The following is a 14267-nucleotide window of genomic DNA, read 5'->3' as shown; positions in this document are numbered from 1 at the left end:
CCGAACTTCATGGAATATGGCTTAGCGAGATGAGACGTAATGGTTAGTCAACAGTCTTGGAGAAAGGGAAATGTAGATTAATTAAGGGAGAGAGAGAGAGAGAGAGAGAGAGAGAGAGAGAGAGAGAGAGAGAGAGAGAGAGAGAGAGAGAGAGAGAGAGAGAGAGAGAGAGAGAGAGAGAGAGAGAGAGAGAGAGAGAGAGAGATCAAAAGGCGAGGTCCACTCTTCAGTCTCATTCACTCACACATCTTTACATCTCACCCCTTCATTAGGTATATTTCCCCTCCACTTTGTTGCTTCAGCCAGAGGCACAGTAACTCTCACGCACTTTACGAGTCACTGCCTCACGCGTGCCGGCCAAAGCCCTAATTAATTATCATACATGCATTACGACTCCACAGGCTCAACGCGTCGTGTCCCAAATTACATTACTACACTTCATCACTCTGGTTCTGCGAGTTTTATCAAATGAATCAAGTTAAAAATAGATTGTCCTTTTTATCTATTCCATTCATACAATTTACACCAAGTTCGTCTACTAAGAAGATTATCTTAACTGTCTACTCGTAAGGTATTGATTAAATAAGGGAGGAAAGTAAATAAAAGTAAATAAAGAATGAGCAATTACGAAAGGTTAGGTCATGTCTGAGTTAGGGTAGGTAAGGTAAGGTAAGGTAAGGTAAGATAAGGTAAGGTCAAGTCAGGTCAGGTCAGGTCAGATTTAGGTTAGGTTTGATAAGGTGAGGCGAGGTGAGGTTAGTTTAGGATAGGATAGGTTAGATTAGGTTACGTTTGGTTTGGTTGAAATAGAAGTTTAAGAGAGGTTAGGTTAAGACATGGCAGGTGAAGTCAACTAAGGTGAAGGTAAGGTCAGCTCAGTAATGTCAGGCAAGGTCATAGTAAGTCATTTCAGGTCAAATCGGATCAAGAGGTCAAGTTCATAGGAAGTCAGATCAACCTCTCGAATCTGGATCAAACGGTGAAGTCCTAAAAATAAACAGATAAATGAATAAATAAATAATCTGAAGAAAATTTCGTCCCGCTAATTCGACTCTGCAATTTTTTCTGTCCTCCAAAGTCGAGATGGGATGGTTCACTTGGAAGGCGAGTGTTGATGGATGGGGCCCTTTGAAAACGAGGTGAATAAAGAATATGACTCTGTTTCTCTCTCTCTTGACAATAGTGAAAACAACATAATACTGTACCTTTATGCCTACATATATAGTGACAGACATTCATTCAAGGTACAAAAAAAGCAAAGAAATATTATGAAAGTTTGAGACGAGAGAGAGAGAGAGAGAGAGAGAGAGAGAGAGAGAGAGAGAGAGAGAGAGAGAGAGAGAGAGAGAGAGAGAGAGAGAGAGAGAGAGAATGACAATAACCTACTCTCATAATGCTAGTAAATCAACATGACCATACACTGATGAACAGGTGGAGGGGGGCGGGTCTCCCTTTGACTCACACCCCCCCCACACCATTTCCTCTATTCACACACACACACACACACACACACACACACACACACACACACACACACACACACACACACACACACACACACACACACAAAGGTCGAGGTGCCAATGATACACTATACTCTCTCTCTCTCTCTCTCTCTCTCTCTCTCTCTCTCTCTCTCTCTCTCTCTCTCTCTCTCTCTCTCTCTCTCTCTCTCTCTCTCTCCGCCAGCATCCTTCTCTTCTTGACTTTCATTCAAACGCCACTGGACAGCAAGAACTCAGATTACAATATAAAAAGTAATTTGCATCAGAATATTGCATGTGTAATCGCCTCTCTCTCTCTCTCTCTCTCTCTCTCTCTCTCTCTCTCTCTCTCTCTCTCTCTCTCTCTCTCTCTCTCTCTCTCTCTCTCTCTCTCTCTCGGGAGTCTCGAATTAATACTGCCTCATCAGCGACACGTTTAATTATTTATTCATGTAATTATTTAAGTCCATGCATATTTATTTCGCTTGTTTATTTAAATCACTACGGCCGGAATTCCATCACATTAGATTTTTTTCAAAGTATTTTCATAAAGTAGAGCGTTTTGACAGATGGGTGTTCATGTCCTTTGATCGCATTTGTCAACCACTGATCTCATTTCATCTGCTATTAATTCTGTCTTTTTTTTTTTTCTTTCAACTTACTAAAGCATTCTCATGAAACTGAACGTGTTAGTAGCGGAATCGTTATGTCATTTGGTCATATTTATCAGCCACTGAGCTAATTTTCATCAGCCACTGAGCTAATTTTCATCTATTTTATCTTTTTTTCAAAGATGTAATTATTTTTTCCCTTAAGCACAAATTTCAAAAGTATTCCCATTAAGTATTGTATTTTGATAATTGGCACTTCATATTATTCAAACGCTTATTAATCCTTTAACTGCTTACTCAATAATTCACTTCCATTTAATAAAGCATTGGCTGAATTCCCCAAAGCAAAACTATTAAAGTCCTCCCATGAAGTATTAATCTTTTACCAACCATATTATTTTAGAATAGATTAATCATTTAACTGGTTACTCATTTTGTTCACCACTTTTTGTAAGTTTCAACGTATTAAATTTCTCTACGCAAAGTCTTTACAAGCAATTATATCAAGCATTGTATTTGGCACCTTTATCTTCGCATTAATGTAATCATAAATTAATTAATTAACTGCTGACATTTACTTTATTTTTTTATTAAGTCTACTATGGATTTCACTGTACAAGGCTTTTAAAAGTATGTTTCCATTAAGAGCTACATATATTTTAATCTCTAAGCCTTCAAAATGGAAGGGGAACAAACACTCTCTCTCTCTCTCTCTCTCTCTCTCTCTCTCTCTCTCTCTCTCTCTCTCTCTCTCTCTCTCTCTCTCTCTCTCTCTCTCGCTTCTCCGCCCTCATGAAGTCACGTAGCGCCCAACAATCCTATTATTTTCCTCGCTATTATGTGTATCACCAGCATTCGCGCTTCCTGAAATGCAAGGTGTGTAATGAACAATTTCTGCCATCTACACCTTCACTTTCACCTTGTTATTAATTAATACATATATTTGCCTCGCATTCTTCGCTACATCTCTATGTTCATATTTTTACACAATTTCAAAGTGAAGTTGTAAGACGCACGCCTGGAAATAGTAATTTACTGGTGTTATGTATTCTATTTCTTTTTCGGATGCTATAAATCTGACAAGCAATCCTGCAATGCTGCAATGACTTCATTAATTAGAATCACCTCACGTGGAAATAAAATACTAATAAAAGTAAGAATAAAAATAAACCCTAGTCAAGAGCGCAAAATATGGGGAGATCGGCTGCTCCTCTATTTTTCAGAAGGGAGATGCACGTGACGAGACAGGGCCGAAGAGGACAGGTGAGCAACTTAAGTATGGGACAGATGAGAATTGTGTCACAGGGGACAGAGGTGGCGTGACGCAGGTAACAGTGAGTAGTGTGACGCGGGAGACAAGTGAGTTTGTGATGCGGATGACAGGTAGTGTGACACTGGGGAACAGGTGAGTAGTGTGACGCAGGCGACGGGCAGCGTGATGCAAAGGGACAGATAAGTGATGTGACGCAGGAAGAAGAGTAATGTGACGCAGGAAAGAGAAAGGAAATACGACGCAGGGGAGAAAAGTGATGTGACCGCAGGGAATGGAGAAGTAAAACTGTGCATGAAACGAAAGGTGTGACGTAAAATCATAAAGCACAAGTGAATATATAAACCATCAAATCGCCAAATATTTTCCAACTGCACAGCAGCCACCGGGTCCTCTCCACTCACCCCACATGCATTCCCTTTTATATTCTTTCATTCCATCCACAGTTCTCATCCAAAGCCAGCATATCCTGCCTCCCACACTCCATATCCACCCCCCCCCCCCCCACACACACACACACACACACACACACAGACATAGACAAGAAGGAAACATTCACACACGCATACATTTTCACTCACACTCAATTTCCTCTTCCATCCACCTCCAATTACCTCAATAAGACTAAATAGATTAAAATCAATATCCTGCAGATTCCGGATGCCCCAAGAGACTTCACCTGCTCCTTCCAACTACGCTGAAAGGAAGAAGGGAAAGGAATGCCGGTTGAAAAAATGTCAGGAAAAAAGTAAAAGAATGCGAGAAAAGACAAAAAAAAAGTGTACTGATGAATTCGACGATAGAAGATAGGTGAGAGGGGAATGAAGGATTAATGAAGGGAATAACACGTATTACAAGTTTCATGTTCTTCAGTTAGGTTAAGAGGAGGAGGTGAGAAGTTGAAAGGAGTAATATGTCACTTTCTCCAGTCAGATTGGGTAAGAGACAGGACAGGTCAGGATACTCGTAGGATGGGACGTGATGGATAAGGTTAGCTCACAGGAATGGGTTGTGTTGGAGAACTGGCGTGCAGGTGAAAGAGAAAGAGGGGGAAGAGAGATTAACTGGAAGGAATAAAACGTATTTTCTCTCCATTACATCGCCCTTCAGTTGATGGTGTTTGGTGGTGGCGACGAAAACCACACTCTCTTCATTCGCTTCACTCTAACTGCGCGTCTATTTGTCTGTCTGTATGTACAACTATCATGAGCACTGGTAGAGCTACATATGGAATCTTGGCGGGATTAATCGTTATCTTTGAGGGAGACTATATAATGTGTGTGTCCCTCGTAAACTCCTGAAGCCATTTACGAGCGTGACCACAAGAAAAAAAAAAGGTATTTCCATTTCATCAAAGTTCGTGCAAGAGAAGTTACGCGACAAAACTCTGATGAAAACCGGCAATTGAGGTTGTGTGTGTGTGTGTGTGTGTGTGTGTGTGTGTGTGTGTGTGTGTGTGTGTGTGTGTGTGTGTGTGTGTGTGTGTGTGTGTGTGTGTGTGTGTGTGTGTGTGTGTGTGTGTGAGTGTGTAATAATAATAATAATAATAATAAACGGTTTATTATTTAGGCAGTTGACAAACTGAAAATGTACATAGGGGATGGGGAAAAACTTAACATTAATCCTAACGGTAAGACTAATCTAGGAGGGAAATACTATCGATTGATGGCTCGCACCATGGTGGGAATCGCACTGAGTCTGTACCGGTCCGTGCGCGGCGCCTTCAGGGGCGTTATTTTGTTGTGGTGTCTGGTGGCACGGACAGGGCGAGGCGCGTCGGGCGGCAGCATGTCTCTGAGACGCGGATGATGCAGTAGTCCCTTCCCAAACTTCTCCAGAGCCTCTCGGTGCCTGGTGGATATTCTGGACAGACTCAGGGTGGTCAGGGCTTCTTCATAGGTGGTGTATGCAGGGCCAAGGATGACCCTGCACGCCCTTTTCTGCACACTCTCTAGCTGTAGCTGTTGAGTGTGTGTGAGGGAGGAGGACCACGCTGGGGAGGCGTACATGAGTTTGGGGAGGATGAAGGTGAGGTACACCCCCCTTAACTCATCTGTCGGCGTCCCCAGCGACCTGAGTCTGCGCAGCATGTACAGCCTGTGTGTGTGTGTGTGTGTGTGTGTGTGTGTGTGTGTGTATCATCACATGTTAGTAAGTATTTTTTGTATGTACAGTATGTATGTGTTAAAATATATGTAACTCTTACAATTTGCATTTCAAACATTTTTGCACAAAACTAAAGAAACTAAATGTCCAATAATTTGTGAGAGCAAAAATATATTCACTTGTTTACCAATATTGTTTTAGAGAGAGAGAGAGAGAGAGAGAGAGAGAGAGAGAGAGAGAGAGAGAGAGAGAGAGAGAGAGAGAGAGAGAGAGAGAGAGAGAGAGAGAGAGAGAGAGAGAGAGAGAGAGAGAGAGAATGTAGTCAAGCTCACAAGTCCAACAATCTGCTATATTCACTTCCGCTGTGTTTTGCGTGCCCTCTCAATCTTAAACCTTCCGATATACTTAGAAATTATTACCTATTATACTTTACAAGATATCACAGAATCAGGACCTTTAAAGGAGAAGCGTTAATGACAGGTAAAGAATGTGGCACGTTATGAGATTCTGACCACGACGAAACCACGTGCAGATAAATAAGGGCAGGTCAGGAAGTCTTTTGTGAGACTGATCGGTCTTGACCAAGGAGCCACAACAGCAACGTCACACGGCGCCATTAACCCACTGACAGACAACTCCCACACTTGACCAGATCATCTATTAGTCAGCGATAATAGATTGTGAACATGATTATTATTACTGGATGAGTAATTAAAATATACATAATTTCTTCATAACGAAATGTGTGATTTTTAATTTGATATCCTCTAATTCAGGGGTTCCAATCTTTTTGTTCCTCTGTACCCCTTGGACATTTATATAGGTTCGTATGTACTCATAAATTAATAATAAAGATGGAATTGTAATATTCTGATATTATCTGATCATGAATTTTGTATGTGTAGACTGCATAGGAATCTTAAAGGTGAGAACTTCAATAAACTACACTCAAGTGATTTACAAAATACTTTGATCAATCACATACACATTTTCATCACGTCCCGTACCTGATCCTTTCAGGCCCAGCATAGATTGCGGCCACGGTTAGTTCCATAATAGTGAAATCCAAATGGTATTCACCCTACTCTTAATATAATCTAGATAAAAGTTTTGCTTACTAAAATGAGGAAAAAAAAAAAAAAAAAAAAAAAAAAAAAAAAAAAAAACACGACATTGTGTGATCTGACTGCAGATGACACTAAGCATTGCACAGCAGTGGTTATTCTCTGAGGCCCAATGCACCCCCTGAAAAGTGTACCACTGGGATGTATGTATGCCAGGCTGGGAATCCCTGCTCAAATTGTATCTACGGTGTTACGGATGTCGTGGTAATGAAAGGCTTACTGTAAAGTGGAAAATGTGCGGTTTGAAACTCTCTCTCTCTCTCTCTCTCTCTCTCTCTCTCTCTCTCTCTCTCTCTCTCTCTCTCTCTCTCTCTCTCTCTCTCTCTCTCTCCCCCACTTCCAACAGATGAGGTAACCATTTTCCAAGAACGATAACACTGAAAAATCTATGTTGGTACTAATAACAATAAACACATCAAAATTAACTTAAACATTACTCCCCTAATACACAAGACCTAAGCTAACTTTACTACCCCTTCTTACTAAACTAACAATACACATATAAAAAGAAAAATTTTAAGAAAAGAAACATAAGAAGCATGAAATGGCAAATGGAATTCTCTCCTTCACTTCTCTTTATGGAGCGTCGTGGGGCGGGGAGGCAGTGGTGGGGGGGACTAAAGCTTCTGTTCTTTACAACCTACACTTCTATTCCCTTCAAGAGCCCGAGTAAATATAAACAGGGACGTCCCCGAGGAAAGACGAAACAGGTGATGGCTGATGTAACCTACTTCTCCTGTGTGTGTGTGTGTGTGTGTTGTTTACCTATCCATATTTACCTGTAAAAAAAAAATTAAATTGTAGTATACACGATTTGGTGTGTGTGTGTGTGTGTGTGTGTGTGTGTGTGTGTGTGTGTGTGTGTGTGTGTGTGTGTGTGTGTGTGTGTGTGTGTGTGTGTGTGTGTGTGTGTGTGTGTGTGTGGGCGCGCGCGAGGAAAAATATGAAATAAGGACAGAGAAAAACAGGAGAGAGAGAGAGAGAGAGAGAGAGAGAGACTCCATCACCCTAAAAAACAAGGAAGCATCTGCATCTTTTAAAATTCTCTCTCTCTCTCTCTCTCTCTCTCTCTCTCTCTCTCTCTCTCTCTCTCTCTCTCTCTCTCTCTCTCTCTCTCTCTCTCTCCTAAATCTTCCCAGTTAGACACAATGCACAGGAACATGAGATACGAGGCCCAATTTTCAACACCTCATCTGAGTCGCTTTAAATCTTCGTCCGTCATTCCTTTGTATCAACGAGAGAAAACGAGAGAAAAGAAAATAGAGTGTGGTTCTCTGGTCACGTTTTCTTTCGTGATGTTTGAAGGAGAACCACAGTGTTATTAATTGATGACTAATTCTATCGGTCTTTGTGGGAATAATACGGGATGGATGGAAGGTTAGACGGGAATAGATGTTAGGGAGAGAGAAAATGTACTTGTGTTGAAGGGAGAAACGAGGGGAACAAAACAACGATGAAATAGTTTAGTGGAAGCCTTGAAAAGATGGTGGTGGTGGTGGTGGTGGTGCTGGTGGTGGGTGGGTATGTGTGTAAGCGTGTGTGTGTGAAATTTTAGGGCTACTTTTGTTTCCAGCATTAATTTAACAGAAGTGAGTGAGGTGTGTGGGATGACTGGGTGGGTGGGTGGTGGTGGGTGTGTGGGTGTGTGTGTGTGTGTGTGTGTGTGTTAAATTTCAGGAATACTTTTATTTCTGCATTAATTTAACATTTTGATGTAATGTTACTCCTACAATAATGAACACATAATTTTTTGCAATATTGTGTTCAGTAAATTATGTGCGTCTCTGGATTATGCGTATCTCTCTCTCTCTCTCTCTCTCTCTCTCTCTCTCTCTCTCTCTCTCCTCTCGTCTCTTCTCTCTCTCTCTCTCTTCTCTCCTCTCTCTCTCTCTCTCTTCTCTCTCTCTCTCAACGACATCATAAAACTGTTACTGGCACAAAACACTCCATATGATGTCTATATAAAACAATAATGCATGAAATTCAAAGACAGACAAGGCAAGCAAAAGAAGAAAATAGACACAAATACAGAAACATGAAAAATAGAAGACAAGACTGAAAAAAAAAGAACAATTAGGGAGAGAGAGAGAGAGAGAGAGAGAGAGAGAGGAGAGAGAGAGAGAGACAGAGAGAGAGAGAGAGAGAGACGAGAGAATAGAGAGAGAGAGAGAGAGAGAGAGAGAGAGAGAGAGAGAATAATGACATATCACTGCCCGTGGTAACAGAATGGCAGGAGGAGGAGGAGGAGGAGAGAGGAGGAGGAGGAGGAGGAGGAGGAGGAGGAGGAGGAGGAGGAGGAATCTCAATTTAAGATGACAAGTGAAGCATGACGAGTGGGAATAGGCAATAGCCAGAAGAAGAAGAAGAAAAAAAAAAAAGAGGAGGAGGAGGAGGAGGAGGAGACCAAAAAGTAAAAAGAGAAACATATAATAATAATAATAATAATAATAATAATAATAATAATAATAATAATAATAATAATAATAATAATAATAATAATAATAATTGTAATAACAGTAACAAGAGGAGGAGGAGGAAGTTTATCAGTGTTGTAGTAGTAGTAGTAGTAGTAGTAGTAGTAGTAATAGTAGTCTATCAAAGTAGTAGTAGTACTAGTAGTAGTAGTAATAGTCTATCAAAGTAGTAGTAGTAGTAGTAGTAGTAGTAGTAGTAGTAGTAGTAGTAGTAGTAGTAGTCTATCAAAGTAGTAGTAGTACTAGTAGTAGTAGTAGTAGTAGTAGTAGTAGTAGTAGTAGTAGTCTATCAAAGTAGTAGTAGTACTAGTAGTAGTGGTAGTAGTAGTAGTAGTAGTAGTAGTAGTAGTAGTAGTAGTAGTAGTAGTAGTAGTAGTAGTAGTAGTAGTAGTAGTATAGTAGTAGTAGTAGTTTATCAAAATAGTAGTAGTAGTAATCAATGTAGTAGTAGTAGTAGTAGTAGTAGTAGTAGTAGTAGTAGTAGTAGTAGTAGTAGTAGTAGTAGTAGTAGTAGTAGTAGTAGTTCTCAACTTACGTTTTTTCTTGCATAAGCGACGATGGCATCAAAACAGAATTTGAAAACACAAGAAAAATAATCAAAACCTTTGTGAGTACAGAAAACAAACGACTTATAAAATTTACAAACTACTGTATGCGAACTGCTTTACGATAGGACAACAATAACCCTTCTTCCCACTAATGTTGGAGCAAAATTCCCGAGGCAGGACATTTTCTGCTCCTTTGCACTGACAGCAGCCACAGCACGATACGCAGGGAATACGAAACATGTTAAAAACCTCATATATGATCTCTCTCTCTCTCTCTCTCTCTCTCTCTCTCTCTCTCTCTACTCGTCTGTCCCTGGCATTATCAGGTTCGCGCCGCGCTCATGTTCCTAAGTTTTTTTTTTTTTTTTTTTTTTTACTAATAATGGGGTTACTGTCCTCACTGTACAGAAGGATGGCGTGTGTTGCGTGAAAGGTTTCTGCTTCATGCACAGATCAGACTGACAGGTATCCAGAAACAGTGCTCTCTCACTACGACTATTTTCAGAGGCTACAGAGATGATTAGCAGAGTTCTCAAGACCGTTTCTCCCGTTAATAATGTAAAAATTTGGCTATTCTGGCACTAGAACGGTAAAAACACTTAAAAACCAGTGTCACTTCAGCCTCTTGAAAGTAGTGGTGTTTCAGAATGTGGTCCTACATGAGCTCTTGCTAAGGCATAGCTAGCTGGCTATTACAAGTCCAGCACGTGATCCTGAAAATATTGGTAAATTACACGAGCGCTCTTGCCGGAGATAATAATGGTGTGATTTCCTGATGCTTCCTCATGTACATATCAAAAGCCGATATTACACAGAAAGCGTTTCCTTTGTAAATGAGAAAAAAAAAAAAAAATTAAATGCCACTTTCTTTTGAGTGCGCTTCACCGACAGTAGTTCGATAGAGAAATAACTGTGGATGAAAAATTATCCTTCGATGAGGAATTCATAAGGAAGAGTATAAGTAAATAAATAAATAAAGAGGTAGTTGTTTCAGACTATACGGCATCAATACAGACTGATTCAAACTAATGCTCAAGATGCCATTCCATATACAATGATGCGGTGGCAGTGCTGATACAGAAAAGGCAAATGCTCTCTGAAAGCAGACGAGAAAACAGCGGGAAATGGTTAGCCGGGCGGGAATACGTCAGCCAGTACATAGACTCTAGGAACTCGTAACAAGTTTGGAGGTTGACGAAGGGTACAAGAGCTGGACGAGTCTTGACAGGACCATTAAGGGATCTCTCTCACTCTTAACTACGTCCAGCACCTGCCTTGCTTCCCTCCATTGCACCTCCTGCAGCACAATACCACGCGTTGCACCGACTCATCCACCTCGTTGTCTCATCTTACGAACACATCTTATTTCTCTTACTCCTCTAGATATCACTACATGCATTTCCCACCCTGGTGATAATCGTACCTTGCCCTCTAAATCTATACAATGCTGATTCACTTACATTAAATAAGGGCAGTTGCATATATTTATTCACATATTTGGAACTGCCGAATATATCATTATTTAATCCACATTTCCTTTGAAAAAGATTTTTCGGCTCCTTATGTAACATTAGCTTAGGCCTTTAGGGGAACACGTGGCTGCCTGCATCACACAGATGACAGGCGACGGCGGTTGCCACTTCTCGTCGCCATAATAGCCAGAATATAGGAATTCAGTCCATGGCGTGCAAACTTAACACACCTGCGACTACTCTGCCATCCTCACACTACCATGCATATTTTGCCATGTGTGATTAGCTCAATAATGAAAATAAGGAAATGTGTGCACTGTACAATGCAGTGAGTGAGCAATGATAATCCTCAAAATCGTGGTAAATTACACACTCACTGTAAACAGTGATGTCCATCCCATCCTCCCACCACCCCCTATCTTCACTACCAAAATTTAACAAAATTATTATCAGCACTAATTCACAATGTCAGGATGGCCGAGCGGTCCAAGGCGCTGCGTTCAGGTCGCAGTCCGGTCTTCCGGGCGTGGGTTCGAATCCCACTCCTGACAAACTTTTACGGTTTCAGAACAGATGCCCTTCTTTGCAGGCCACCTGTGTGATTCACGCAGTCACGTGCATTCTACACACGCAGAAGGAAGGGACAGCGAATCCTGCATCCTGTGCCTCTCGGAATAGTGCCAGCAACCTGTGCCGCTTGGCCCGTGCCTCTACACTCGCTAAATTTAACCAGGCGCGTGAGTCTGTGCATGCTGGTGCATTAGGGAATGGCATGCCAGAAGCAGGTATGTACACAGTGACCTCGTCTCCAATGCCTGCTGTGTAGAGTTTCTGGCGCGGCGCCTCCAGAATGTGTGGAGGAAATCAAGATCGGATTACCATTTCCCTGCTGCAGTAAACAACGATGGCGATAATGTTGATTATTAATATTATTATTATTATTATTATTATTATTATTATTATTATGATAATGATGATGATGATGATGATGATGGATTATCATCACATAAAGAAGCACTGAGAAGAGCAGGAGTATAGAAGTGCATCACCAAGTGTATGGAAAGATAAATTTCGTGGAGATACCTCTCTATGTGTATATGTGCGTTCTGAGCTTGGCAACGACAGCGGGAATCATTCTCACTGACTTCAATTTATAAATAATGAGAACTTGAGAACTTCACAACGCTTCACTTTAGCGTGCGGCAGAAAGTGGAACGGGATGCAAGTTACGAGTTTGATAACGAGAGAGAGAGAGAGAGAGAGAGAGAGAGAGAGAGAGAGAGAGAGAGAGAGAGAGAGAGAGAGAGAGAGAGAGAGAGAGAGAGAGAGATTGTTGGAAGCACAATCCCAGTCCAAAGATTGAGATACATTCTAGTTTTGGTCTCCTCAACCACGTGTTTCTCCCGCTCCACAGTCCATGACCCGAGACAGTTTGTTCACTTAATCCTTTAACTTCTATGGCCGTTCTTTGTCAGCATTCGTACGACAGTAATTGCAGACACAGGAAAAATATGTAACAGGAAATTAACTACCTCTTCTAGACTGTCAAACTGTTTTAAAGACGGGCGAAAAAAAAAACCTATATATAGTCAGAGTTATTGTGAGATTAAAAAAAAAAAAACGTCATGCATTGAAAATTTTTAAAGGAAAGACGAGTATTGATGACTTGATACATAAGGACACGTAAGGCGCAAGCTTCCTGTAGATACGCCAGCTTATAGACGACTAGAGAAAGGCAAGAGATAATGAAGACACCGAAAGACACTAGGCCTATATCCCTAAACGTTTTGTTCTCTCATCCGGACTATTTTCAAAGCCTATACATAATAATAATATCCCAGTTCTCATAAGTACTTTTTCCCACTCATGATGCAGAACACTTGTTAACTCATCAACAGAATCATGAAAACCTTTGAAAACTCGTATAACTTCCACTAAAACCACACTAAAACCCAATAAAAGAAGCCAATGTAAGGCAGCGAAGTGTTTGAGGGTACAGAGGGGGAAGTGAAGCGGATGGAATAGAAAACAACAGAAAAATGGAAAGAGGAGGAGAAAGACGTGGGCGCTGAGAGAAAGAACGAAGAATTGGTGAGAGGTAGAAAGAGAGTGGGAAGAAGCAGGGAAAAGATGTGAAAGGGAAACAAGGGATGAACATAGAGGTGTGGAATACGAAAGAACGGGAAAAGGGGAAAGAGGAGGACGGGAGGACGTTGGTGGTAGAGGAAAGAACAAAGAACTGGTAAGAGGGAGAGACTGTGGGGAAAAAGCAGGGATGAGAAGTGAAAGGGAAACGGAAGGGATGAATACAAAAGCAACAGAAGAGCAAAAATTAATGATTTCTATGATTAAGAGGAGGAAACATGAGAATTCGACATCAGATGCTATGCAAGACGAATAGGAAAAAAGAATACAGGGAGTGAGGGGAAGCGAGAAGGAAACAAAAGGAGAGGAAGGAGACGAGGGAGGGAGAGAGGAAGGGAAGGAGGAAAATGAGATCACGAGAGACGCATTCTCCAGCAAGGGAAGGACTTGAATGGTTGGTGTGTGTGTGTGTGTGTGTGTGCTCGCGCGCTACATAAAAGGTGACGGTGTGAAAATTTTTTATTTTTTTTTTTATCGAAAACAATTTTTTTTTACTATTCTTTTTTTCTGAATTCGGTCTTAAAAATTCAGCAAAAAGAAAGAAAAAACACTTATTTACATCACCGGTACGGCTGTGGAAAAAAAAAAAAAAAGTAAAATCAATGAACAGAGAATACACTCACTCGTGTAGGAAAAATAAAAGAATATTTTACATTCCTATTAATGCTATTTCCTACCTAAATCAAGTAACTATGTATCCAGTTCAATGGGAAAGTAAATTTATTAGCTCATCAACAAAAAAAACTCATTTATTTTATTTTTTGTTCATTATGCAGAGAGAGAGAGAGAGAGAGAGAGAGAGAGAGAGAGAGAGAGAGAGAGAGAGAGAGAGAGAGAGAGAGAGAGAGAGAGAAACTGACTTGAACAAGGAATAATGGACGCATAAAGAATGCATGAGGCGACAAGGAAGAAAGGAGTAATGAGGATGAACACAGGAGGAGGAGGAGGAGGAGGAGGCAGTTTCTCCCAAGACGCAGATGTTCACTAGGCCGCCAGTCAAAACACGCGTTAATTAGAAGCATACATAACTTAA

General features: G+C 40.9%; 1 non-coding gene across 1 annotated transcript; it reads left to right on the top strand.

The window, feature by feature from the left end:
* Window positions 1-11556: 11556 nt before the first annotated feature.
* Window positions 11557-11640, top strand: Trnal-cag (transfer RNA leucine (anticodon CAG)). Its single transcript has one exon. It is a non-coding gene; the product is annotated as a tRNA-Leu (tRNA).
* The last annotated feature ends 2627 nt before the right edge of the window (window positions 11641-14267 follow it).

The sequence above is a fragment of the Scylla paramamosain genome, chromosome 1 (assembly GCF_035594125.1).
Source record: "Scylla paramamosain isolate STU-SP2022 chromosome 1, ASM3559412v1, whole genome shotgun sequence".
Classification (NCBI taxonomy): domain Eukaryota; kingdom Metazoa; phylum Arthropoda; class Malacostraca; order Decapoda; family Portunidae; genus Scylla; species Scylla paramamosain.
The sequence above is the reverse complement of the archived record's forward strand: the minus strand, read 5'-3'. Positions and strand labels throughout refer to the sequence as shown.